General features: G+C 41.2%; 1 protein-coding gene across 6 annotated transcripts in view; it reads left to right on the top strand.

Annotated features, from left to right (window-relative positions):
- dlgap2a (discs, large (Drosophila) homolog-associated protein 2a) overlaps positions 1–25643 on the top strand; it is a 174920-nt gene that overhangs the window by 26187 nt on the left and 123090 nt on the right. The gene's annotated exons all lie outside the window — the stretch shown is intronic.

The following is a 25643-nucleotide window of genomic DNA, read 5'->3' on the forward strand; positions in this document are numbered from 1 at the left end:
GCAGCTTTATCCTGTGAAGACATTTGCAATTAACACTGATGTCCTGGAATCTCATGTGAGATTAAAGAACTGAGTTTGACTTGAAGTGGTTGAACGAATTCAGAAAGTTCAATTAGTTAAGGATAAGTGACAAATAGTCTGTCAAACAGCCAAATCTGATTTTATAGTTTTTCCACCCAAAACTTCTCAACTACAGATAACTTGAATGAAGATAAGGGAATTAATGAACAGTCATTAAGGATATAAGAAGAAGAAGAGAGAATTTGATTTATTATTTGTATGACAAAAGTCAAGACTTATAGTGAACAATCTAAACATTAAGACTGTGATTGTGCACTTTTTTTTTATCGTACCACTGGGGACAAAGAGATGACCGACATCAGCATCTCTGTTCCAAGCTCTCAGTAGTTCAAAGGCCACATTGAACTTAATAAAATTGTGTTAGACTGTAAATCTTTTCGAGTGCTTGCTTGATGGTTTATTCTTGCACTGGGAGAGATTATTTGGTGAATATTATGGAGCAGCAAATTCAGCTCTTGCACTGCTGTGATACGACAGATGTTTGACAACGGGCTTTCATTTCCTCCATCCAAACGTCTATGAGACTTGCTGTGAGGGAACCCCTGCTGAGGCTCGAGGATGAACAAGCAAAACATGCACCGAAAAGTTCTTGATTCCTCTGCATTTCGTGTCGACTGAAGAAAATGAGAAGGTATACGGGGAAAGGAAGAGGGCCTTTTGTTTGTCGTACGTGAATTGGATGATCTGGATAATACAAGAATACCACATGGCTATATAAGAGAAGGAAGGAGATAGTGATTGCTTTGAAAATAGATGACATAAGCAACTTTTAGTCACTCATGTCCCTGTCAAATCACATAGAAAATCTGAAGTTAGCCTGAAACACTAAGTACCTGCGGTCAGATGAACTAAAACTTACAGTTTTACAGTTAGCGTGTCAAGCTCCAGCTCCAGTCAACTCTAGCTTGTAGCAGCTAACAGTTAGCATATAAACTAAAAGGAAGCCTGCAGTCAAGCTGACAATATGCACTTGGTATAATGATCTAAAAAACTGCTGTTACCATGAAAAGCTAAAAATCTGCAATTAGCATGGTAAAGTGTACGAGTTATAAGACAAACAAAAAAAAAATACTGTTAGCATGATAAGCTAAAAATCTGTATTCAGCAGGATAAAATGAAAATCCAGGAATAGCATAACTCTACACTCGCCACATAAAGTAGTACACAGTTTGTGCTGAATAACCAATAAAAGAAATCAAATATTTTTTTATCTGCGTTATCTTTGGTTAGCATTGTGATCAAAAACTGTGCCATGGAGTGTTTTAAACTAAAAATGTTATCTTTAGTTAGCACTGTGAGCTAAAACTGTGCCATCAAGTGTTTTAAACTAAAAATTTGGAGTTAGCATAATGCATTTAAAATCTACATTTAACATGGTAAATTATAATCTGCAGTTAGCATAACTAAAAAATATTTTATTAGCATTGTAAGTAAAAAATGACTGAAATGTCAGGTTGGATGAAAAGCATGACAAATCTGCAGTTAACATGTTAAACTAAAATCTGTAGATAGCCGGAGAAACTAACAGACAACTTAACCTGAAAATATGCGGTTTATCTATTTGTGTACTGAAGGTTTTCCTTTTTAATATCAAGTCTTTTTGTAAAAGGATTCTCAAACATTAAGATGTTGTGAGTGGATTAAAACATCTATATGTGAACATTATTATATGTACATGTCAACATTATTCCATTCACTGTAACTGACATCGACTCTGCTCAGTTTTCTTGCTTCTAGGTCAAAGACAATTGAAGAGCTGGAAAAGCATAAAGGAAGTCCAGCCTTTTCTTTTAATATGGATGGCAAATTTCAGTCTTTTAGCAACAAATTAATTCTGTGAAGTGAAAGCATATCAGGTTCAGCTCTTTGTAGTTCTAAAAATAATTTAATTACAGCCTGTTGAGTCATTTGATTACCAAAATGTTGGTGTGCGAGTCATGTTAACAGTAAGGACGTGTTTTCCTCCAGAGTAATGAACGACGAAATTTGTTTGAACAAACAAGGCTCTTTGCAGCGCTGTTTCAAAGCACAGATTTCATAGCTGTTGGCCTGCAGCGAAAAGTTAGTCGAGGCAATGATGGCTATAATAACATGGGGAAAAAATTAAAAGGAAAAATAGATATTATTAAAATGACACAACCACCCTGGATGTGACCAAAAACAGCAAAACAATACGGTGAACCTCTAAAAAAAGGCATTTTCCACCACCAGGTTTAAAGGCACAGTGTGTAGGATTTTTTCTTAGCATATACTCACCAGTATGAATCTTTTTTTTTTTTTTTTCTTTTGTTAATCAGTGTCCCTAAGTAGGTTTTTGTTTAGTAACTTTAAGTTGAAGGTACTCCTGAAGGGAGGACTGAGGGAGAGATATTATGTCAGTTACAATCTAAGTCCAAACTCAAGTCCTTCAACTCTCGGTCATGACACAAATACTACAAACTGTAGTGTATGAATTAATTAAATTAAATAGTTGGCATTAGCCAGTTGCTATATGTATACGTAAAACACGGACTTTGCTCCTCCTTCCCAGCTCAGTGTGCTAGGTTAAGCAATCAGGAGAATCAATGAAGAGAGAGAGCGGCGTTAGTCAGGACAAAGCAGTGAATCAGAGAGATTTTACATTGTGGGTGCTTACATGTCCATGGTGACACTAATGTAACCTGGCCGCACCGTGAAATGTCAATAATACAGCGAAATAATAAGAAGGTATGGTCTATGGTTAGATAAACACACCACCTCACATTTGCAGTGGGTCAGTGATAATTGAGAGATGTGTATTTATATTCTTTTCTTTTTTTTTTTAAGGCATTAATCTACATTTATTAAACCAGGGTCCCTTGATGATTAAGATGATTCAGAATTTTCAGACTGCAGTACAGGTAATGCTATCAAACCAAATAAACACTCCACCATTAACATTCAGCAGCCATTCCTCAAGTTTTGACAATTTTTTGGGGCCGTCCAGGTATAATCAGACCTCTAACCAATTGTAATTTACTTTGAAATTGGCATCCTTGCCGTCAGTCACCTGAACTGTTTCCACAAGGATGCCTGATCAAATCACAAAAAATCCACAGACACAAAACCAAGAATATAATGCCCGTGGGTCAGCTATCTGAGAAGGACTCTGTGTGACTGCTGCCTTTCATCAAGATGAGCACGTTACGTTTACCTTCCCAGATTCGGTAATGTAAAGCCACCCCCCCACCCATTGCGAATAACGCAGGCTGGGATGCAGAAGCAAATATTGGTTTTCTTGGTTGAGCAGAGGAAGAGCTTGTAGCAGCACTTCTCTTAAAGCAATAAAGGCCAGACAGTCATGAAGACAGATGGAGGTTATCTTGCTCATCCAGCGTGTCCGACGGCGCAGGCCCAGATAAGCCCCTGTTGGGATCACCACAGGGGGGTGGGAAACACGCACGGGGCTCTCATTAAGACGGCATTAATAGTGTTGCACTGTTACACACCTTCCTCGCCGAGATGGGCTGTGGTTTAGGGAGGGAACGCACGAGACACAGTCCATTACTGTTGATCCACGGTCCTTTTTTCCGCCTGCTGTGCTGCATCATAGCTAATCAGAGCGGTGCGCTCGCTAGCGCCATACGCTGCCACATGTTTAAGATTATCTCTAAATGAAGGCTATGCATCAGTGTGTCACTTTGTATGCAAGTGGTGGGGCTGCCGTCTTAAGGAAGCGTCTGGGTAAAATACGTCTCAGTTAATGGTAGCAGGTAAAATGACTCATGCATCACATTCCGCGGACGGCCAGCTGTGTTTAGACTCGACAGATATTGCATCCATTCCGGGGGATTGATGGCTGTCTGTTTCGAATACGCAGAACAGCAGACGGATTGACATGTGGTTGTTATCACAGCCACAAATTAAAGGTGTGGGAGAGGGGGGTGACTGGCAGGGGAGATGTGGATTCAAAGCACGTGAAGAAATGATCACCTTCAGCTCGTGCGCTTCCCTTTTACAATTAGTTTTTGTGTGTTTGACATAAATATTCCATTTCCGTAGTCCGGGCTTTACCCTCTACTCAAGAGGCTGCTATTTAATTTTCTGCACCACCAACCCATACATTATGACGCTATTACAAATTTAACCGAGGCCCACTTTCATCAGAAGGTGACATCTCATCTCCGCCCCTGTTTCCAGCCCTCATCTGGCAGATTATGTAATTCCACAGCCTTTCACATCCCCGGCACAGACGGCCCGAACCTGCCGCAGTTAAATGACTTTGCACTCACTTTGGGCACAAGTGAATAATTCATCTACCTTCATAGCCTTTGTCTTCTTTACTGCAGATTTTCGGGGTCTGTCTCGCACCAGTGTTAGCACAGTCGGCTTTGATAGCGCTTCAAAGTGTTTAGGATGGTGGAGGAATATGCAGTGGTATGTAAAATATTGATGGGCTTGTTTGAAGTTGGAGTCAATATGTAAAATCCTGCTCCGCAGTTGAGATGAAAAGGGATTGGATGTAGTACAAACGATGGAGCCGCTTGTGAACAGATGACTCAGGATGCCTTTTGAGGCTCAAGTGGCTTTCTAGATGTCGTGCCATTGTGTGAAAATGTCACTTGTATATGTTGGCTGCGAGGTACGGTGAACGGATATTCTCACTATATGAGGAGTTCAGGCTCATTCTATCTGGTAACTTCATGTAACCTTTACTAGATCATCGCCCTGAAAGTAGATTTACATTTCTGCTCTTGGCAGGTAAGTTGCTGCTTCTTCTCCTTAAAACCTGTTTTTAAGAATTAAAAAGTACACACAAGTACACAAAAATTGCTTTAGTGGTTCAAGGTTTTCGTTTGTCACATGCTTAATGTGCTTAGTGCAAATAGCGGGGCATTTAAGTTCCGTAAAATAAGAAAAATAAAACTATGGAACAAAACTAAAAGTACTATGAAGATTGAATAAGAAGACAAAAACTGGTGTAATATTATATGTTATTACGGAGTTTTCAGCCTCTGAGTTTTGTTACTGTAGAAAGAGTACACCGATCAGGCGTAAGATTATGACCACCTTCCTAATATTGTGTAGGTGTCTCCACAGCTGGATGTTGTTAGTGGGGGCCTTTGGCTCCTGTGGGTTGAGGGGAGGGGCCTCTAACAGAGGATCATCCCACAAATACCTGATCAGTTTGGGATCTAGTGAATTTGGGGGCCAGGTCAACACTTTGTGCCTCATTCTGCTGGGGATGGCTCCTGCCAATTGCTATGGGGTGGGGAGGTGGGGGGCTCTGGTCTGATCTACGTGTGCGCTATATGTCTAAGTAATGTCCACATGAATGCCAGGTCCAAGCTTTTCACAACAGAACATTGTGTTGTCATAAGATGACGTTTGCTTCTTTTGTCAGTGGTCATAATGTAATGCCTGATCGGTATATACCCAAGTGCTGTTTGCATTCCTCCTCTCTGATGTGAGATGAATTTCTGAGTAAGACCATGAGGTGGTGCTATGCGTCTAAATTGGGATCTTTGCTACGGGATGAAAACAAGCATCATGCAGTAACACATGCTCCGCATAAACTCACTGATCCTCCAGCTCATGTTGAGAAATTACATTCTGAGCTTCTAGATTTTAATGATTTTTGAGGGGTTTTTTTTGTTTTTGTTTTTTGGTTCCCATTATGAAGTTACGGAGGCTTTCCCACCGAGAAGTGAAGGGCTCTGCAAGGTCATAATATTGAACCGCAGCCTCGGAAAAAACTAAAGAAAAAAAAGAAAAAAAAAACTCTTACCCACTTCTTCCCTCTTCAGCCCCATAATAAGATTCGCCCGTTCTGCTTAGCATTCACCTATCGTGCACTGTGAGTCAGCTTATCTCCAGTCGGCACGACCGAGAGGGTGAATCTCGGGGCTGCAGCGAACAGGCCTTTGCAATAGATTTACATCACTTTCTCGCGGCGATGTGCGCCGGGGAGGAGGCGGCGCTGGGACACGGGCTAGCGGAGCGGACAGCGGGCCCGTGAAGCATTCAATCTGTGTGCCATCACGACGCATCAGATCAGTACCTCTGCCCCGCTACCAGCTCAACTATTTGGAGAGGGCTTTAGCAGCCTGCCTAAACACTGCAAGGTCAACACTAGCGGAGGAGGAGGCTGAATTTAAACATGCTGCCAGCTCAGTGTGCAGGCTTATATGAATGATTGACGCTTAGCAGGAGAGCTGACAGGTAGGCAGGATTTTTAACCCAGGTCTTGCTGTCAGCTGGATTTTAATGACAGATTCTTTGGTCTCCCTCTTTTTATTTATTTATTTTTTTAAATAGGGTCCTCTGATCCTCCGTCTTCTTATATAATATTCACCGTATATATTATTCATAGTGTTGTGACTGCACTTTTAGTGTTTTCACTGTTCCGCTGCACCCGTGCCGCTCGCAAAATTGAGGCAATTAATCATGCCGGGGACACCCTTTATTACCTTCAAGCCACGCGGAGAAGTGACCCGAGTCAGCATATATATCGATGAAAGTCCATTTAAATACCTTAATTATTAATAAGCCGTCTCACACCTGAGCTCGGCAGCTGGGGATTTCCTCGCTGAAAGAATGAACAGTGCGGGAGCTCCGGGTGATTAGAGGACGGAGGCTGAGTAGCGCCGTGCAGCGTCCTGTGCGTCCGCAGCCTCTATACGTTTCTTCCCTTAGAGTTACTCAAAAAGCATTTTATTTCCTCGCTGATAACGGAAGCGGGTACGCTTTCTGGTTTAATCCCAGAGGCTCCTCTCGCCGTAGCAATCGGTTGTTTTGTTGTCTGCCCCCCCGGTGTAAGAATTTGAGGAAACTGCTGAGGTGTGGAGGAGTTATTCTAGGAAGAATCGTTTGCAGACACACATTCACACATCATCTCCAGCCAGTTTCTGCAATGAAACGAGCCTCCATGCGGGGAGAGCATGAGCATGCCGGAGAAGACTCGAGCTGCCACTCACTGGCGCTGGCCACAGGCCCAGAGGGAGCGAGAGGGGGACAAGGGATGAAAAGTGCTGGCTTGGCTGCAGATTTTTTTTTATTATTATGAACTAAAAGAAGAAGAACTGTCTGGCTATGAACTGTAGATCTATTTCTTCAGGGAGAAATGATACAAAACAACACCTTTCACAGTGGGATACACTTCAGTAATGTGCTGGGGCCGAAACCCATTTCCAAATCATTCCAGGACCACTTCTGCCCTTCATCTTATCTGCCACCTCCGTTCCCTCACCTCACGCTCCTTCTGTTTTTTTCTTTTTCCCCTTTGTGAATTAAACGTCCGCCGCCTCTCAATTGTCCCCTCACCCCATTTAGATAGTTCTGCTGTGTTTCCGCCGCACACACGCGTTCGATGGCTTCAAGGGCATAGACATCGGAGACGGGTCCCAGATTGGTTAAATCCATCCGTCCATCCATCCATAATGCATGGCCAGGCTTCGTCCCTCTAAACTTTCTCTTACTGTCATGTGACTTTTGTTGCGTCTTCTTCTCTCGCGGGGGGGAGCTACGATCTCTTATTCCATGCACACAGTGGACTGCACAGCTGTCGTGTTCGCACCTTCAAGCCCGGCACACTCACACTTTCACTCACTAATATTACACGTGACCCCTGAAGGAAAACTTTAATTGCAGGAGAGTGATCTTTTGACCGCCTGTCTTTGTTTTTTTGACAGCGCCAGCAGTGTGCGGCAGATAGAGCGGCCCCATCATCACACCCGGATAAAATATGAAATTGAAGGATTATAGTAAGACCTGGCACAGCGGTTGTCCTCTCTGCTACACCTTTGTCTTCTTCTTTTTTCTTTCTTTTTTGGGCAATTTTATGAATTAATTTTGTGTGGACAAACATCACAATACCTCCCGATCAGGTTTATATACCTCCTTAACAAAAAAAAAAAACGTCAGCTCCTCATCTCCTCGCCCTCAGTTCTTAAGACCCTCTGAAAGATTTAACCTTCACTTAGGATCAGGCTCAGCCAGGACGCTGACAAAAATGATCCGCCGTGTCGTAATATTGTAGGAGTCATGCTGTCTGGTTTGCCTGTTGCCATTTGGGCTGTGAGATGAACAGGCGGATCGGCATGAGAGCACGGGGGGGCGGAGTGGGGGTGGGGGTGGGTAGTTCGCTGAAAGGAGGAGGACGAGCAAAGACAGACTGTGTGGAGGAAGGCAGGTCTCTCAAGCTCATCTCAGCGTGTTCGGCGGTAGCTCTGACAACAGGCGGCAACAGTGGGAGCTGTGTTGAAGAGACGCGTTCTCCTTTACATATGTAAAAAAAAAAAAAAAAAGTGATATTTGACCATAGATGTGATAAAGGAGACCCACTGAATACGTTGCCCCGAGAGAATGTCTTAGCCATCTGAATTGTGCATATTAGCGATGCACAGTTTGGCTCTGACGCCATCTGAATCCAAGTCATCTACATACTGCCCACCTAAAATTTACCCAGGATGCATTTTATTCAGGCTGCTAAAACAACAACAACAATAATAATAATAACAATAATAATAATAATAACATTTTATTTTTTAAAAATCTCAAAGTGTACAGTAAATCCCCAGGCCACCTTCTAATGTGATCCGAGCAATAAAAATATACAAAAATCTAAGCGAACAAAAAAACCTGGCGGCGCTGATGTAGCAGCAATCAAGGGTGCGACTTCCTGTGAGACGCCAGACGTAGCAGTGAGCCATTGCTTGCTAGCGGTTTTTGTTTCCCGTAGCGGTTTATTTGAACGTTTGCTTTAATTTCTTAACCATTTTTCAGGGTTGCACAAGTACTTTGAGTTACACTTACAATCGATCAGTACCTGCAAAACTGAGAAGGCCGAAAAGACTCTGAGTTCATGTGCAAAATGTGATTTGAATGTGTAAAATGTAACGCATTCCTGTTCGAAGCCGAGCCGAGCTGAGCCGCTAAAATCCCGGGTCGGCCCTTTCGCATCGAGCGTAAGCCCGGGGGCTTTAGTCAGGCAACAACATGTAGTGTTACGTTTCTCTGAACAGTTGAAATGGAACTTTCGTTTGGACTGCTGGTCAGTATTAACCTGAAAATGCTACAATTTCAGCACAGACGTAACAAAATGTTAATGCAGTATTTTAATCTTATTCTAACCAGCCTTAGTGCTACGTAGGTACTGACTCTCCTCAGAGCTTTTAAGATGATTTAAGTTCACTGCCTCACCGTCTGAAGCGACAGAGTTAAGAAAGTAGCTGAAAATGCTACTGTATGTTATCTTTGGCCACATCTTCACGTCATCCTCCCGCCCCTCTATGTTAGTACGCAGCAGGATTGTAATCACAAATAATTAACATGCAAATACATCACGGGGGCTAGGAATAAGGTGGATATACAACAATGTACGGTTCCAGCTTGAGTATCACCCAGTAAGGTGCAGATAACTGTCAGGATAGAGTGTGTGAGCAGGCCCCTGGGGACCATTCATGCGTCATAATTGTTTAAATGTGCTCACTGTGTGTGCGTCATGATGAGAAGACTTGGGGAGATGACACGTATTTTTGAACAAACAGCAAACAGTCTCTCTCACTCAGTGAAAACACACACGTGCAGTGAGTTAGTGTCTATTCATCACGGTGCACCATATGCTCCGTAATTTCACTCCTGCACCATTTGCGGCGAACAAAGACAAAATAATAGCATAAAATGTATCTGTGTGCCAATATGCTTTTTTTTTTCTTTATGACAGAAGCACACACAGCCGACTCAAAATATTCATTTGTTAATTCTTGCTTAGAATGATTTAATATTTAATTAGTGAACAACAACAAGGACAACACATTTCAAAAGGCTCTCATCGCTAATTAACACACTGATGCATTTGCGCCTCGTTTTATGTATTTCCTGAGTGGTGAGCATTTGCTTCACACGTGTTGTGAAACTGATGAGGGTGTTTTCTTTATTTGCTTGTGTTCTGCCTATTGGCATGTGTTTTCTTAAGCTGCACATGTCGAACTCTCTCGGCCACCTTACAGACCACCTAAGAATGTTGTCTCAGGTCGGATCATTCAGCTGCATCATGAGTGCGTCCTATAAGCTGGCCACTGTTGATCCAGTTTCTCAGTTGGATGTACATTATGTACATGTATGTAAGTATACTGTATGTCGACATTACTCTGAATTAGTCTGCTTTTTTTCTTCTCTTTTGTGGGAAATGGAAATGACAACAGTTAGTTCTACAAGAATCTGAACTATTTTTCGATTCATATAATCCATTCAAATTATAATTATGAATGTCTGCCCATCTCTGCCTGACAAAAAGTCACATTTTACAGAATGTAAATAGCTAATCCTTCACCCATTATGGATTAAGACCATTATTTCCACACTCCCCATCCACTGTTTGTCAAATCGGAGCCGATAATTTAGAGCTTGTAAAGAGACGTTCACAAATAGTTCCAGAGTCAGTTTGTTTTTGTGAACATTGAACATACACTTGAGTTTATGTCAGTTTGTACCAGGCAGTTTTTAACCTCTGTATACATGGTACCATGCTCACTGATTTGTGTTCCACTTTCAGAAGGCTTTAGGGAACTAAATTGTCCATACTGCTGATGCATGGCTCGGCTCTGGCAGCATCTGAATTTGCATGCACGCATAAATCATCCACTTCCAACCCACCCAAACAAATTATTCTCTCAGATTTAGAAATCACACATTAATTATGTAGGTAGGGAGTGATTTGAGATACTGTCACCAGCTATAAATACCAGATGGTTTTTCACTTGTGGCAGGTCAGATGATGATCATACACCTGGGATTACAGTAATATCAACAAATGTACCACAGACATTTTTTCAACTTGTGCATTTCCTTCCACCATCTTCATTGGAAAATTGAATTGTTTTGGCTTTTACGATTGAAATTCTAATATTAAAGTTACACTTAAAAAGTCATAGTAAAGAATATGGAGTCTCTGAAAGGTCACGGCGGATTACTTTTTCATTTCCTCGCAATAACGCTTGTGTTGTCTTGCAATATGTATCGCATTCCTTCTGATCTACACAACAGTCGGTGGGCTGGTCCAGTCCAGATATAATACGCTGCCAGTTAAGAGAAACATGAATACGATGGGCGATGGACAGATGAACCACCTCCAGGTTTCTTTGATACAGAGCTGTGTGACAGCCAAAGCTGAGGGTGGCACCAACTACGACTCTGTACCGTTGTACATAATACATTATAATGATAGGGCTTAGTCTTTTTCTGTGACATTTTTACAGATGGGGAAACAACCGATAATAAACAGATTTACTCACACCAGAAATAATAACCTAAAAGAAACATTGAACTTGAAGCAAGAACACAAAAACAGTACGTAAGAAAACATTAAGAAATGAAGGATACATCATAGAAATAAAACAGTCCAATATTTACTACTTATTGAATGGATCACTGTACAAAGAGTGTTTGTAATGAGCAAAAATGGCCAATGAAATCAGCCCAGTTGATGTGTCTGTCAGACATTTGTAGCGATGGATGACTTGGAATGATGATAAATCTATCAACTACAGATAAACATGCTTGAAACCTCTGGTTCTGAGCGGTTCTTCAGCATGGTGGTTTTAACTGTCACCATCTTAGTAGGACCTGGAGCCCCGCTGAGTCCTCTTAATCCCAACTCTTAAATGGAGTTTTTGAGAAATTCACCACTGTACAGTTTTTGCAAAAGGGAAATTAGCTTTAGAGACCAAAGCCAGTTTTGTACTAGACTGTAAACATGTTTATCTCTGCTGTTAAATTATAATTATTTTAACATGTACGATTGTGGGGATCGACACGCATGCTGAGACAGCCTTAAGTGGCCGTTTAAGGAATTGTGGGTTTTAGCACTTCACTGTGCTACATTTTCATTTCCTGGGGTTGGCACCTGGATGAAACCCTATGATTTTCTTTTTTTCTTTTCTTTTTTACACTGAGTAGTAATAACTTGCAGTTTGAACATTTATATTCAGTACTCAATGCCTAAACTCATGTGATTGTAATGTGTCTTGTGTATCTGTTGTTAAGTGCTCATGGAAATGTTTTCCTTTTTGATTACAAAAGCAGTGGAACTGCCTCCTGACTGATGGTGATCACGGTTCAGTTTACTGATGACAGTGGATTCTTCGTCTCCATCTTTATTAACCCACACAAATATTGTTATTGATAAAACTCAGAGTTAAGTCTCAAGGTTTCCCCATTCCCAAGATCGACTTTTCTCAGGGCTTAGGGAAAAAGAAGAAGCTTGAGGTATTGCACTGATATCAAGAGAAAGAAAAATAGTTTTCTATCGTGCCCTACCTCTGAATAATGGTGACTTTGTTTTCATTTTTCTCATGTATCCTCCACTGTTATTTACAGGTAACGTATTCTAATGACAGCTCTGTTAGGGCATTTATTTTCCGCCCTTGTGGAGTTGAAGATGAATCGTAACGGCAATACACACTTTGAGAAATAAGTTGAATTTCAAATATGAGCCATCACAAACTCCATGTCAGATTACTCTTGAATAATGGATGAACGGCAGCACAGTAATGTTCAGTTTCTGATCTTCTTTTCTTTTCTCTGGAGATTCCAGGCTGTCTAGAAACAAACAGTAGCTACGAAGTAATGGTTGCCTCAAGTGAATAGAGCGTGCTATGTATATACCTGGATGCGGGCCATGCATTTTTCACTGCATGTGTGAAATATATCTATATTTTAACACTTATTTACACTCATTTACGCTGCAAACCTTACACCTCAGCCTCATTACCCACCCTGTTTTTCCACTTCATTTTATCTGCTCTCTCCATGAAAAGCTCTGTCTTCTTCTGTCCTGTCTCTGACAGCAGGTCTCACTAAACAGAAGGGAGGCTTTTTTCTACATGAAACCTGCCCAAGTCTGTGGAATTAAAAAAATAAATCATGCCAGGTTGGAAATCCTGCACAAACAGACTGGGCCTCAAAGGGTCCGGGATGTTCACGGTGGGAAATTAAATGTCAATTCCAACCAAGGAGTCCATTTGTAAGAGTCTGGGTGCAGCAGGGACATCACTGTTTATACACACAGCATCAACACACTGACCGTCATATCATTTTAAATAGATTTATGCTCTGTCTTGTTTGCTTCCGTGCAAAGTCACCTGTTGTGTTTTGTCATTTTCACATACAAAGAACGCAGAGCAGAATATTTCAGTTCGACCATTTCAAACTTTAATTTTTACCTTTAAGAATACCTTTCATCACAAAATTCAATTTTTTTTTTTTTTACTATAGTCCTTCATTAATTAATATAAATAGTGTTTTAAGTGATTTAACTCGTGAGCCATATCTACATGGTTTAGTTTTATAGGTCTGTAAAGGTATGTAAAGTAGTGGTCCTGTACTAGAAATTAGCTTGTGGTTTAAGGAGTTTTGAGTGTCTGTCTAAAAAAAAATAGGGATAACAAGGACTCCAAAAAGCTGACCATCAACCAAAAGTCAGTCAAAAAACATCAATTGTAACTTGTCTGTCGCGTTGCTTGTGCACTGTGTTTGTGGTGCTGTTGTATGCAGTTTCATTTTGCAAAGGGTGCATCTGTTTAAAGGTCTGTTTAAAGAAGATCACTCTTTTCATAATTTGCTTTTTGGGGCTGGGCTTTTCTCTGTAAAGTTTAATTTTAGTGCAAATAGAGTACAAAGTAATTTTTGCTGCCATAGTAAATACCAAATAGCTCTACAAGGCACTAGGGGTGGAACAACTTCTCATTTTCTGACTAATATGTGGTGAATGTTGAGTCGACGTCAACTAGTCAGCAACGTCACACATAAAAACACGGTAGAAAGTAGTGCTTTGTAACAATGAAATCTATACTCTTGAAATGCATATTGTAGCTACGGAGGCTTTCCTGTAAGGTCAAAGGAAGCTTGAGCATGTTGGCCATAGCCAACCTCAGCACTATAAACAACTTGGCAAACTCTCAGCTCTACCGTGACTTTCGTCTCTCACGTGATGCATTAACTGACATCATGGACAAAAAACACATGCTACAACTACAGCAACAATGTAATAGAACACAACAGAACTGAACATTAACACATGCAATTATCAATACTGTGTGCTGCAGATAGTTTAATAGTACTTCACAGCATGTCATGCATGTAGCTGGGATGAAAAAAAAATGTATCACTTCTCGGAGGCGTCCTTGTTGTTATTGTCACATAATCAACGACTAGTCGACTTCCTGCTTTATGTGTCATGGCACAGCTGAGCATGATGATAGCTTTTGTTCTTGCCTTAAAACAAATTTGAGAATTAGCGACAATAATATAAAAAACTTGTTTATGCAGATACTCTCAGGATATTGGAAAGTGTTTAGAATATGGTATGACCCTCTGTAATAGGTTTGTGTGCTTCAGAGAAGATAATGATGAAAAAAAAAACTCTGCTGGAACCCGAGCTCATATTCAGATGATGATTTATAACGCCATTTCACACTGTTTTGCTTCCTCACTGATCTTAGTTTATTTTAAGCCTTTTTCTGTTTGTGTCCGTTAAGTTAATGCTCTATTTAGGATTTACTGTTCGTCTGTTTTCCTCCTTAAACTCCGCAAGGCGAAAGATTTGTCAGCTCATACTTTTAATGTGTAACCTCAGTTTTGCTCAGCTGCACTCGCCATGATCAAGTAAACAGCCTCTCCATCTCTGTGTATTTGTAGAGTCTGAGCTCATGCAGTGAGTGACATCAGATAACCCGCTGATTCATGTTAACCAGCGTGATCCTCATGTCAGTTAGTGCCGTGCTGCTGGCAAAATCCAATAAGTGGGTAAATATACACAAGATTTACCATGTTGATAGGACTAGGGATGTTTTTCCATGTTACAGCACGGGATTATGTTTCTAAGTCAAGGAAGGATTTCAACATTGCCTGGAATATGGCTGAAAGAAATGACTGTAGCCAGTAATGAGAGACCGTAGTCTCTCCTTGGAAGGGAGTGTCTTGGACTTGAAGAGATAAATAGGTGTCATGACTAGCATGGGCCATCCATGCTGTAATGTTGTTTTCCTGCTCAGTGAAACTAATTACCCTTGATACCCTCGTTCCGCATCGGAAAGGGGGTTTAATTCTATAAACAACCAAAAACACACAGATACACATCATGTTAACGTAAATCCTGCTCATGGGAGAACATGCGTGTGCTCCTCTGTTGCTTCCAAGCCAGCTGCCGTGTTTCCACCTTGTCTTTATCTTTCCAATCACGTCACGGAAGCCGGCAGCGCTGAAGCCACATATGCGCACAGTTCTGCCGCAGTAGGTCAAGCTCATTTACTGCGAGCGCACTTTGTTTTAATTTCCCTCAGTAAACATCAACGGGTGACCCCTAATCTGTCTTTCTGCCGCAGCACCAGATGTGGGATCGGACGTGTGGAGGCAGAATATTTTTTTGCAAGAGGGCTTAGTAATGAGTGTGCGTCAAATGCTAATTGCCAGAAGTTAATTGGTGCTTTGAGAGAGGCGAGAACAAATACTAAAACACAAAGAGGTTTTCATTTTTCTTTTTTTTACGATGATTTTTCTTTATACCATATTTACATTTTAAACTTAGAGTTGTGTGAGACTGTGAGTTAAATGTCCAATAAAGCATAAATCATCCCTACGCTCCTACGGTTCTTAATGCTCAGATTATAATAACACGCAGATGTGCCACTAAAACCCATTTTAATTTCAAACAGTGGTCAATGGTCAATGTTTCCAGACAGAGTGCTCACATTTATAGCCAGTAACGATCAGTTATGGAGGCTGCAACCAGATTTTAATTAGCTGTTGCTAGGTAATTAGGCAAATGTTAGCTCCATGAGCTGGTTCAGATGCAGTGTCCAGCTGACTCAGTGTTTACAGAGAAACCTGACAGAGGTTATGGAGATTAAGGTACAGACACACCAAACCAACATCAAAGAACTAGTAGGAGATTTAGGTTTCTTTTGCAATTTGACACCGTAGTTATGGGGACAGCCTAGACCCTAATGCCGTATCGTAACACAGACTGCAGGAGCTGTGATTGGTCCGCTTGGTAGCGTGTTTCCGCTTTAGTGTTTCTGGGTGCTTCTCCATCTCCACAGTTTTGAAATTGATTGTTTTGGATCAAAACAGGTGGAACACATCAAGGAAAGGTTAACGGAGGAGGTTCATTATGCCTTCAGCAGAATTTCGGCAAAAGTTTCAGTCGCCATTTTTGAAAATGGAGCAGGAGGTAGAAACAAAAATGAACCCAATTGGCAAAAAAAGATGTAGGGCTGACGAGTGTTTGGGTACTGTTTTTACACAATGAGTCAGAGTTATGACTGCACAAGTATAAATGGCACGTGCCGGCTAAGTGCGTAGGTTACAGCGTCTGTGTCCTGCTGTACTTTAAAAACACTAATGAAGTTCGGGTGTCTGGACCAAGTTGAAAGTTAAACTTGAAGACCTTACGAGGAGTGTAACTAACAACACATCAGCACTTGGTGCCTGCGTAAGGAGAAGTAACTCTTCGTATCAGAAGGTAGCAGCGAACTGTTTTCCAATTAAACATGCTGAATCATCTGAAGGCTACAAACAGCAGTCTGAACACACTACATAAACCAAGGTCAACAGTGCTCACCGAAAGCCCGAAATGGTGAGGGGCTAGCCATTGTCTTGGTGTGCTACAACACTGAGACTAAGGGCTCAGTCACACAAGGCAACCGTGCCATGCCTTTTCCCTAAAGTCCGGACTTGTCTGGGCTAGTGTGAGTACGAGCGTATCGTGCCTGGATACGGTACACTTCCCTGGCACAGTACAGTTGGAAGAGGTGAACTTCGGCGTGGGACGGTTGGTCATGCATGTGCTGTTAAGTACACGATGTAACCATGACGTATAAAACAAGCAGCCAACCCTCCATCACAACAACAATGGCAAGAAAGGGTTCACGTTGGTCAGAGGAAGAGGGCTGAACAAGAACGTCATTGCAGTCGTGTTTCGTGGTGCTCTCCTCATCGCAGTGCTCTAACCGCGTATAAACAGTCACTTTATGATGACGTCGCATTTATTGCTGTCTCATGTTCACCTCCTTTGTATTTGGACAATCAACATTCTTCAAAACAGTTTTGGAAAATGATGGATTTCTGAGTTTTATGACTTATTCAATTAAAAGTAGCAAAACCATTTCATTCAAACCATTTAATCTATTATGTAATACACTTCAGAATTAAATTCAAACCTCTAAAAACCAAGTCCAGAGATTTCTCTTCTTCTCCCGTGGATGAGCTACAGTCTATTCATTAATATTCTCCTTCATCCTATGCCTTTTTTTCAAGTCCAATGTTAGTAATGGTAGTAGTAGTAGTAGTACCCATCCTGGCAGCGCAGTAATCACCAATGCACACACTCCAGTGACTCTCATTTCCTTTTCCTTTTTCTGCTGTGTGCCATGAGAAACTATTTGTCTGTGTCGCCCTTTTCTGTGAACAAGAACAACACCCCGCTGACATTATTTTTTCTTTCTTTTCTCCTCTTTTTCTTTGTCACCATTACGGGTGTCCTTTTTCAAGGTTTATGTCAGATTAGGGAGAAGTACTTGGTGACACTCTGTCATTGAGAATGCACATTTTCAACTTTCAAAACTTGCAGATGGCAAAGTGGCCTTTTGAGAGTTTGGAGGAGTTGCAAATTCAGCTGGTGGAAATGTGTGCGTGCGCAGTATGCCTGTCTCAGGTTTCTGTTCCAGGGTGTGACGCGCAGATGCCTTGTGCATTATGTCACATACACATTGCGTAACATTTGTTTATAATAGGACCTTATACATGCTGTTTTCCGTGTCCCTAATTTGTATTTTACCAGATTTCAACTGATGCTAATGTAAAAATGCAAAGTCACAGGTGAAATATATGAGCAGAAAGAGGAGGCTTTAAGTGAAGGCAAGCATTTTAATGCAGTTTGTTGTTTTAAAAGTTAAAATGTGGCCTTATTGACAGGGAATAACCCTCAGATATATCGTTTAATAGAGGTTTTTTTCCATGTGGAGTGTTTGACTTCACAAAATAGTTCAGGATTTCTGTTTGAAAAAGCAAACTTTGGTGTCTGGTGTTAAAAAAAAAAGTTGATTAAATCTGACTGACTGAAGGTCTTTTGACAATTGTGTCTTTCAGAACCAGTGACGCAGTCTGTAAAATACTCACCCACACAGCTCTGGTAGCTCTGATTTTAAGAGAACTACAATGTGAAATTGAGATAGAGGACACGTAGCTAATGTAACCAGACCTGTGCGCGACTAGTGGAATAATTGCATGTGTGTGCATATTGATTCATTTCTTGTAATCTTTCATACGCACAAGATTAAGTGGTGTGACCTCAGCGCTAAAATGGCTGGCGAATGAGAAACTTTTTCCTGGCCATTGATCATATTTGTGATGATGCCACGGAGGAGCTGGCACTGCCCCTGATTTACACCTTTGATGTCTCCTGGCCGTAAACATTCGCCCTCCACCACCACAGTGTTTTAAAGAACTAATGATTTAGATGAATCAGAGACAAACTGCTGAAAGTCTCCTTTCTGTTGAGCCACTGCCACAAAGTGGCCTGCTGACTCAGGACTCCGAATAGGCAAACACATCATTTACGAAGCTCATCCGAAATTGCACAAGACGCAGGCCTCGAGATGGATGTCCGGCTGGGATCAAGCAGCCCAAATCAGTGTGTGATGGACATTGTGCTGCAATGTTGTTTATCACTGCAGTGTGGGAGCCGGTGGGAGCCGAGCTCTCGTGAAAGCAGTAAAACCACACACCTGTACCATACAAATGGATCGGACGAAAGCGACATGTTTTCACAGAAGAACTACACGTCATATAATCTCTGGATTTATTTTTACAATTTGATCTGTATGTGTTGCTTGCCCACTCTGTTTAAGTTTTAGGAATCCTCAAAAGAATACCAAAAACTGGCCTAAGTATATCTGACTATCCCTTAGCTGCGGCTTCAATATAACCAATAACTGGTATCTTTGTCTCAGAACCATGAACAGCGTTACTTGCTGTGTGTTTTGGGTGCATGTTTCTCTCTCTCACAGGAAACTTTCTTGTCTCCACTCTCAACGTGAACATCATTTTAGAGGCCCACACAGAGTGTTAATTAGTTAAATACTGAATTATTTGGAAGGACTCCACCAGAGAAAGGAGTCTTATCTTATTAGTATTACTCAGTTCACAGAAAGAAGAAATCCAGAGTGAAAGTTACCACAGTTGGTAAAGAGTACTAGGAAATGCCTCTGTCATTCACTAGACGTGGAGAAAAATATGTCACTGTTGAAGCAATCGGAGAAGATTGAATGGCAAATTGCTTATTGTAGCAATCCCACTATATGAACGGTTACGGAGAGAGTAGAGACTGAAAGGTGTAAACAGCATAAAAGAAACATGAAAACTGTTTTATCAAATTGCTCAGACATTAGTCCCCTCCACAAGGTGTCCCATTACATCAAATGTGTACACGTGTGTGTGCGCATGTGTCCGCACGACTTTCACCTCTTTATCATGCGCTTGCAGTCGGAGGGGCTTCCGCTCGCACATTTGTCTTAGTTGGGTTGTGTTATTACCTTTGGGAAAATCCATCAGACTGCTTAATTCAGCCAAGTAATCACCTGCTCAGAGTCATTCCTTCTGCTTTCCTCAACTGCAAACCGAACGGCTTGGCATATCCAGTGCATTGTTTTTCTCAGGGCCTCGCCAGTCCTCATTCATCAAGTCCTGTGTTGACCCAGTCGACGCGCAGGTGGCTGGGGATGTGAATTAGGGAGTGACATGAAGAATACATTCGGGCTGTGCATTCCAAATAAGCTCTTTTAAAACCATTAATTAATTAACTTGTAAATCTGAAGGTGTCAGAGCATGAGAGTGGCGGAGTGATAAGGGAAGACTCACGTCCTTGAACATGGTGCTGAAAACAACGCTTAAACGTTACGGCAAACCAAAGCGATTGACGCACACAAATGCCTCCATCATCTTATGTCTCATCAGGTCTAACTTATACACAATTATACATGCTCAGAGCCTTCCAAAATATTACACACTCCTTATCCTTGCTGTTTTGTGGGTTTTTTCTGCGTATGTCCTTTGACCACGTCAAAGAACCATCATGTTCACACTGCAAACTATCCTCTCTGCTTTACGTTTTGGTGGTTTCGGCATTTTTTTTTTTTTTCACACATTATGTTATTATAACCTCAGCCCACCAAATCACCCACTGCTGCTGTAATGCTGCGAAAAGCAAGCACAACCTAAAGTGCAGTCATAGTAAATCATTTTACCCTGCAGAAGTTTGTATTTAAAAAAAAAAAATATGGATATATATATTTCCAAAAATATGGAAATCATGCTATTCATTGCAATCAAATGCAACAATAATTTAAAAAGAAAAAGAAAAAAAAACACGCACACAAATAAACAAATGCCTCTGAGCCTTTTTAGGTGACTGGTCAGCAGTTACCGTTACCTACATTTAGTTGCTGAGACTGAAAGAATGGGTTCCCATGTCTTTGCAAATCACCGAAGTGTACAAATCAAGGACTTGCATGGAAGTCAGCTGAGTTCTACATGTAAACATTCTACATTTTTATGCAGAAATTCAGAAAATTCATATGTACTGAAACACAGACAGTCAAAATCTCCCAGGAGTCCCAGTGTCCCAGTGCCTGCTTGTTTTAAAACTGCTGTAAACGATTCACACACTACGTACAGTAGCTGCTTTAATCCCCAGTGCGCTACAACTGAGATGTGAATCGATGCCCTTGCACTGTATTGTAGACACATTAGCGGGTTGCAAGGTTCGTCTGTGTGAGAAATCCTTGCGAATACTGTGGGCGATATCACCTTGAACAGCCGTTGTTTAGCCAATGATACAGCGGTTACATAACAGACACACACGCACCGCTCACACAAACAAAACGTAACAGTAAATGAGATCAGAGGAAGCAGATAGACTGGGGGAGCCATTATTCCAGCTGCAAGCAGAGCCAGATCTGCCAGGAATACAGACACACTATTAAATTAGCTCTGTATTTGATTTGTCTGATAGACTTAGATATTTCCTCTTGGATACATTTAATGTCACAGTGGTTTAGCGGGCTTGACATTGTGCAGGTAATGCGAACTCTGCCAACGACGCAGAACAGTGTGTGAGAGCGACGCACGTGTGTGGGTTTGGTAAATTTCGGACGTCGGATATTGCTGCAAATTATTGTCCAGGTTTTAAATCGCATTATTGGCGAATTTCAGTGCTGCCTGGCAGGTTCATAGTTAAGATCTGAAGAACAGACACACTCGATTAATCAGTGTCTTCATAAACTACACCGGCGTGGGTGTTTTACATATCAAAGTTTATTTACTGGGAACAATTCTCAGACTTGGAAAAAGGTTGTTTAACGTCTCCTGTGCTTCTATACCTAGAGGGGCTTTGTCTTTCCTGACATCCCCAGGTGCCTCAACTTCGACTTGGAGATTATACTCATAAAGCCAGTGTTGCCAACTACATCAATCAGGCATATCATTATGACCACCTTCCTAATATTGTGTGCCATTGGAGAATGGTCATGGTCCTTCTGAGGGTGTCCCACGGTGTCTGGCAACACAAAGTTGTTAGTGGGGGGTCTTTGGGATGAAGGGAGAGTCCTTTGTGGATCAGGCTTGTTCCAGTGCATCCCACAGACACTTGTTCAGTGCGGGTACACACCTTGTGCAGTTTTTCATGTTTTTTTTTGTTGTTTTTTTTAAGTTATTCCTAAACCGTGGGTGGTACACAAGAATACCAGGTCCAAAAGTTTCCCAGCAGAACATGCACTGTCACAAGATAGTCAATGTCATCTACAAAAGTCTCTCCCCCAAAATTCAAATTTGGTGTATCAGTTTGTTGTCCAGGTTTTAAACATGTCAAGTGGTGAAATTGCCACATGTGTGCCTGTACAAAAATTCTCAACCCTTGGAACTTGATTTTCGAAAGGGTCGCACCTTATTTTGAAAGTTACATGTATATTTGCACTTGTATTGCACTGTTCTTTAAGAGATGACACTATAAGACTTATATCACACAATTTTGGCAGCGTTGTCTCGCAGCTCTGGTTCGAAAGTCCAATTGAATAGAAGATACGCTTCTGCGCCTTCCATCAATATAGAAATGTCAAAATGTTTTGTTTTCCAGTTTTGAATCAATGCATGATATTAATCCTGCACTGACTGTGGGGATCCCTGCGGTGCCTGCATATTGAACTCAGTGGTTGAACAAGATAACCATAACCTGTTATATATCAGCGTGTTCGCGTCACACTGAGAGCCTGTGTTCACCGTAGTGTTGTTTAAATCTATGTTACACCTAAATCCCCCAATTTAATGAAAGTACAATTATATCTTGCAGCTGAAGCTTTGAATTAAAGCTTAAATCTGTTCTTCACCTGTTATTACAGCTTCAGTCTTGGTATCTTTAAGGATCCGCACAGCCTTACACAAGGGTTTTCATGGCGCGTCATCAGTCCGGAGGTCGCCATGTTGGAGGCACTTGGCGAGGTAAACAAAGCACACCGACTGAAGTACATAATGAAAAATGGTGAATTATTGCCGTGTGTTTCTGCCCGAGATGAATCGGGCAGAATGTGAAGAACATTTGGAATTTTATAGACTGGCAAAAGTTATTACAAATCAGGGACAACAAATTATCAGGGGAAAGGAGACGCTTGTGGTTAATGAAACTAAATCAGGATCTACAGGCAAAAGTTCAGCCTATTTCTTGTCAGGTAATTGAAATAGTATAGCAGCTTCTAACTCATTTTCTACAGTAATGATACTAATGTAATTCATATCAAGCTACCACATGTGGCATTATTGACTTATATCTGATCACATTTAATAGCCTGCTACAGTAGCAACACCGTTCTTAAAATGTAGAGCTGAAATCTGTTGTATTTCTCATTGTATTCCAGGTAAAAAGTCTGACCTTTGTCAAAAGGATGACCCAGATTTGGTGCCGTCTCTTGGAATGACAAGAATGTCCTGTCATTCCTCATTATCAGCACACTTGAAAATTAGTTAAGAGCTGCAAATTCGGGTTTTGCTTCGCTAACCACAAGCGCCTCCTTTCCTCTGATAACTTTTGACATTGTTCTCTCCAATCTGTAGTGACTTTTGGCAGTCTATAAAATTCCAAATGTGTTTCACAGTCTGTCTGATTGGTACAGCCAAAAATATGGCCATAATTCACCATTTCCACTACTTCAGTCCGTGTGTTTTATTTATGTTGCCGAGCGCCTCCAACATGGTGACTTCCGGATTGATGACGTGCTGATGACACACTGTGAAAATCCTCTATAGCTGAATATTTTGATTCTGTTTTGGGAAGTGCATTTCCTGTTGATGACCAAAATTTAGAACGTTTCCTCTGTCTGTGCCCCTCCCATGCATAATTCAGATGACAGTGTGTGGCATTCATGGTTTTGTCATGTGTAAGATTAAACAGTGACAAACTGCCCAGAGCACATCAGTCCAACACAACATGACAGGTGAGACGTGTCTCCTTTTGCACGTCATTCGGCCAAAGTCATTTGAGAGCGATGATAAGGCCTGCTGGTGAATGACTAGAATGAATAGTTAGCCGTGCCTGCAACCTCATTACAAGGACAAACCGCGTACAGCAGGAGGCTGATATCTCTGGCACAGCCCCACTTTGCTGTTTCCAATTTGAATAGAGAAGGGAATAATGCTCAATGCCTCTCCCTGCGTGGATATTGGCTTGTACGGGACAGCGACCCGTGAAATGAATATTTTTGTGAGATGAGATTTGTTATGCACAAAGAGGACGACCTGCCTTTGCAGCCGACCAAGGAACCCCCGACACAGGAGGGTAGAGGTATTGTAGGTCCAGGGTGTGCAAAGCTCGAAGAATGGTGATGCCTGAGGATAGGGACGAGAGGAAGAGAGATGAAGGAAAGGTAAGAATGAGGATGAGGAGAAAGGAAAATAAATGAAAAAGGGAGTAGCTATGGCAATCAACGGAATAACTTTGAGGCTACACTAAGATAAAAAAGAGAATCTGAAAAGGTCTTAGATTTTTGTGTCTCTTTCTGCAAACAGTTTTAAAAATGATACACTTATCTCTAAGGATATTTACATTGTCCACAATTGTTTTTTTCCCCCGTTCAAGCTCGCACAGCTCGCCATTTTTGAACATATAGGAAATACACCAAATATTTTGCATTTGCTAAAGAATCCAATTCTTTTTTTGAAACTAAAAATGACTCGATAAACGATATGAGCTACTGTAGTTACTGTGTATGTTTTGGCCACCACTGGGTTTCTTTGGACTGTATAACAAGGTCTAGCACAATATATATTGTAAATATGTCATTTTATCAAACGTCTGTACATTGGTCTCCATTTAATTTAGGTCACATACTGAACAAAAGAAAATATACCATATCCTCCACTTTTTTATATCTATTCCCAGTGCCCTGTAATTACTTGTGGTATTCTTGTTAAGTTAGCATACTCCTGTCATGCTGCTATGTAGTTCACACTACAAATTTACCACCAACTCCAATTTTTTAAATAGATGGTTGCATACTGATGTCAACAAAAGCAGGCCTATAATTTCTAGGCTTTAGCTGATTTGTCATTAGCAGAGGTGTCGCTTGAAAGCTTCAAGCTAATGCTAAATCTAGCAAACATCATGGTGCACTATTATAAGGAGAAAACAACTCTTGATAGACTTGGCATGTGGACAAATCCAAAGCTTGGTTGTAGAGTTCATTGAAGGTTCACGAAGTTAGACAAACGTTTCCTGAATCCCCTAGAAAGTAATTTTGAAGCAGAGTGTAGTGACGGTGGTCGACGCCATCTTGCCAGTGCTTGACTCTGCCATCAGAGTCCTGGCTAATTCAGGGCACACAAAAATACATACCTTGGAACCCTTCAGCTGGGAACTGATTATGCCCTGTCAAAGATCTGCCAATCAGAATGAAGAAATTTGAAGGTGCTCTATACACTGTTGGACAGGAGAATGAGAGCGGTGTACAATAGCCATACTGACTATATTTGCATCAAAATGGCTGTCATCAGAGAAGAGAGCTGTTTGGAGTCCACAGTCACTTCCGTTGTAAAAGATATTGACAGAAAAGTAACTTTACACCAAGGACGAACAATTAACCGCGATGTGGGCGTTAGTTGAGAATTCCTTTATCACTGAGTGTTTCATACTCCGTTGCTCTAATTGGTTGCAGGACTCTTCATCAGTTAAAACGTCCCATAATTAAATCTTAATGGAGTGTTACCAGACTCATATTCTGATAAGAAGTCTGGCTACACCAGGCTAAATCACGCGTACATTTTTCAACCCCAGAATTTGCTGCTTGAAACAACTGCAGTTCAAGGGCAAGGTTTAGAAAAATAATATTGATGCTAATGGCTATTCGTGTGCTGCATATCAAGTGAGCAAATTACAGCATTCATGAAGGAAGGAAGACAATTTATATATTTATTTATGTATTTTAAAACCATGTATTTCAAAGAGTAATTTGCAAGAAGACATAAAGAACAGAAATATGAAAAAGATGAATCCAACAGTTGCC

This window comes from Mugil cephalus, chromosome 17, assembly GCF_022458985.1.
Source record: "Mugil cephalus isolate CIBA_MC_2020 chromosome 17, CIBA_Mcephalus_1.1, whole genome shotgun sequence".
NCBI classification, from domain to species: domain Eukaryota; kingdom Metazoa; phylum Chordata; class Actinopteri; order Mugiliformes; family Mugilidae; genus Mugil; species Mugil cephalus.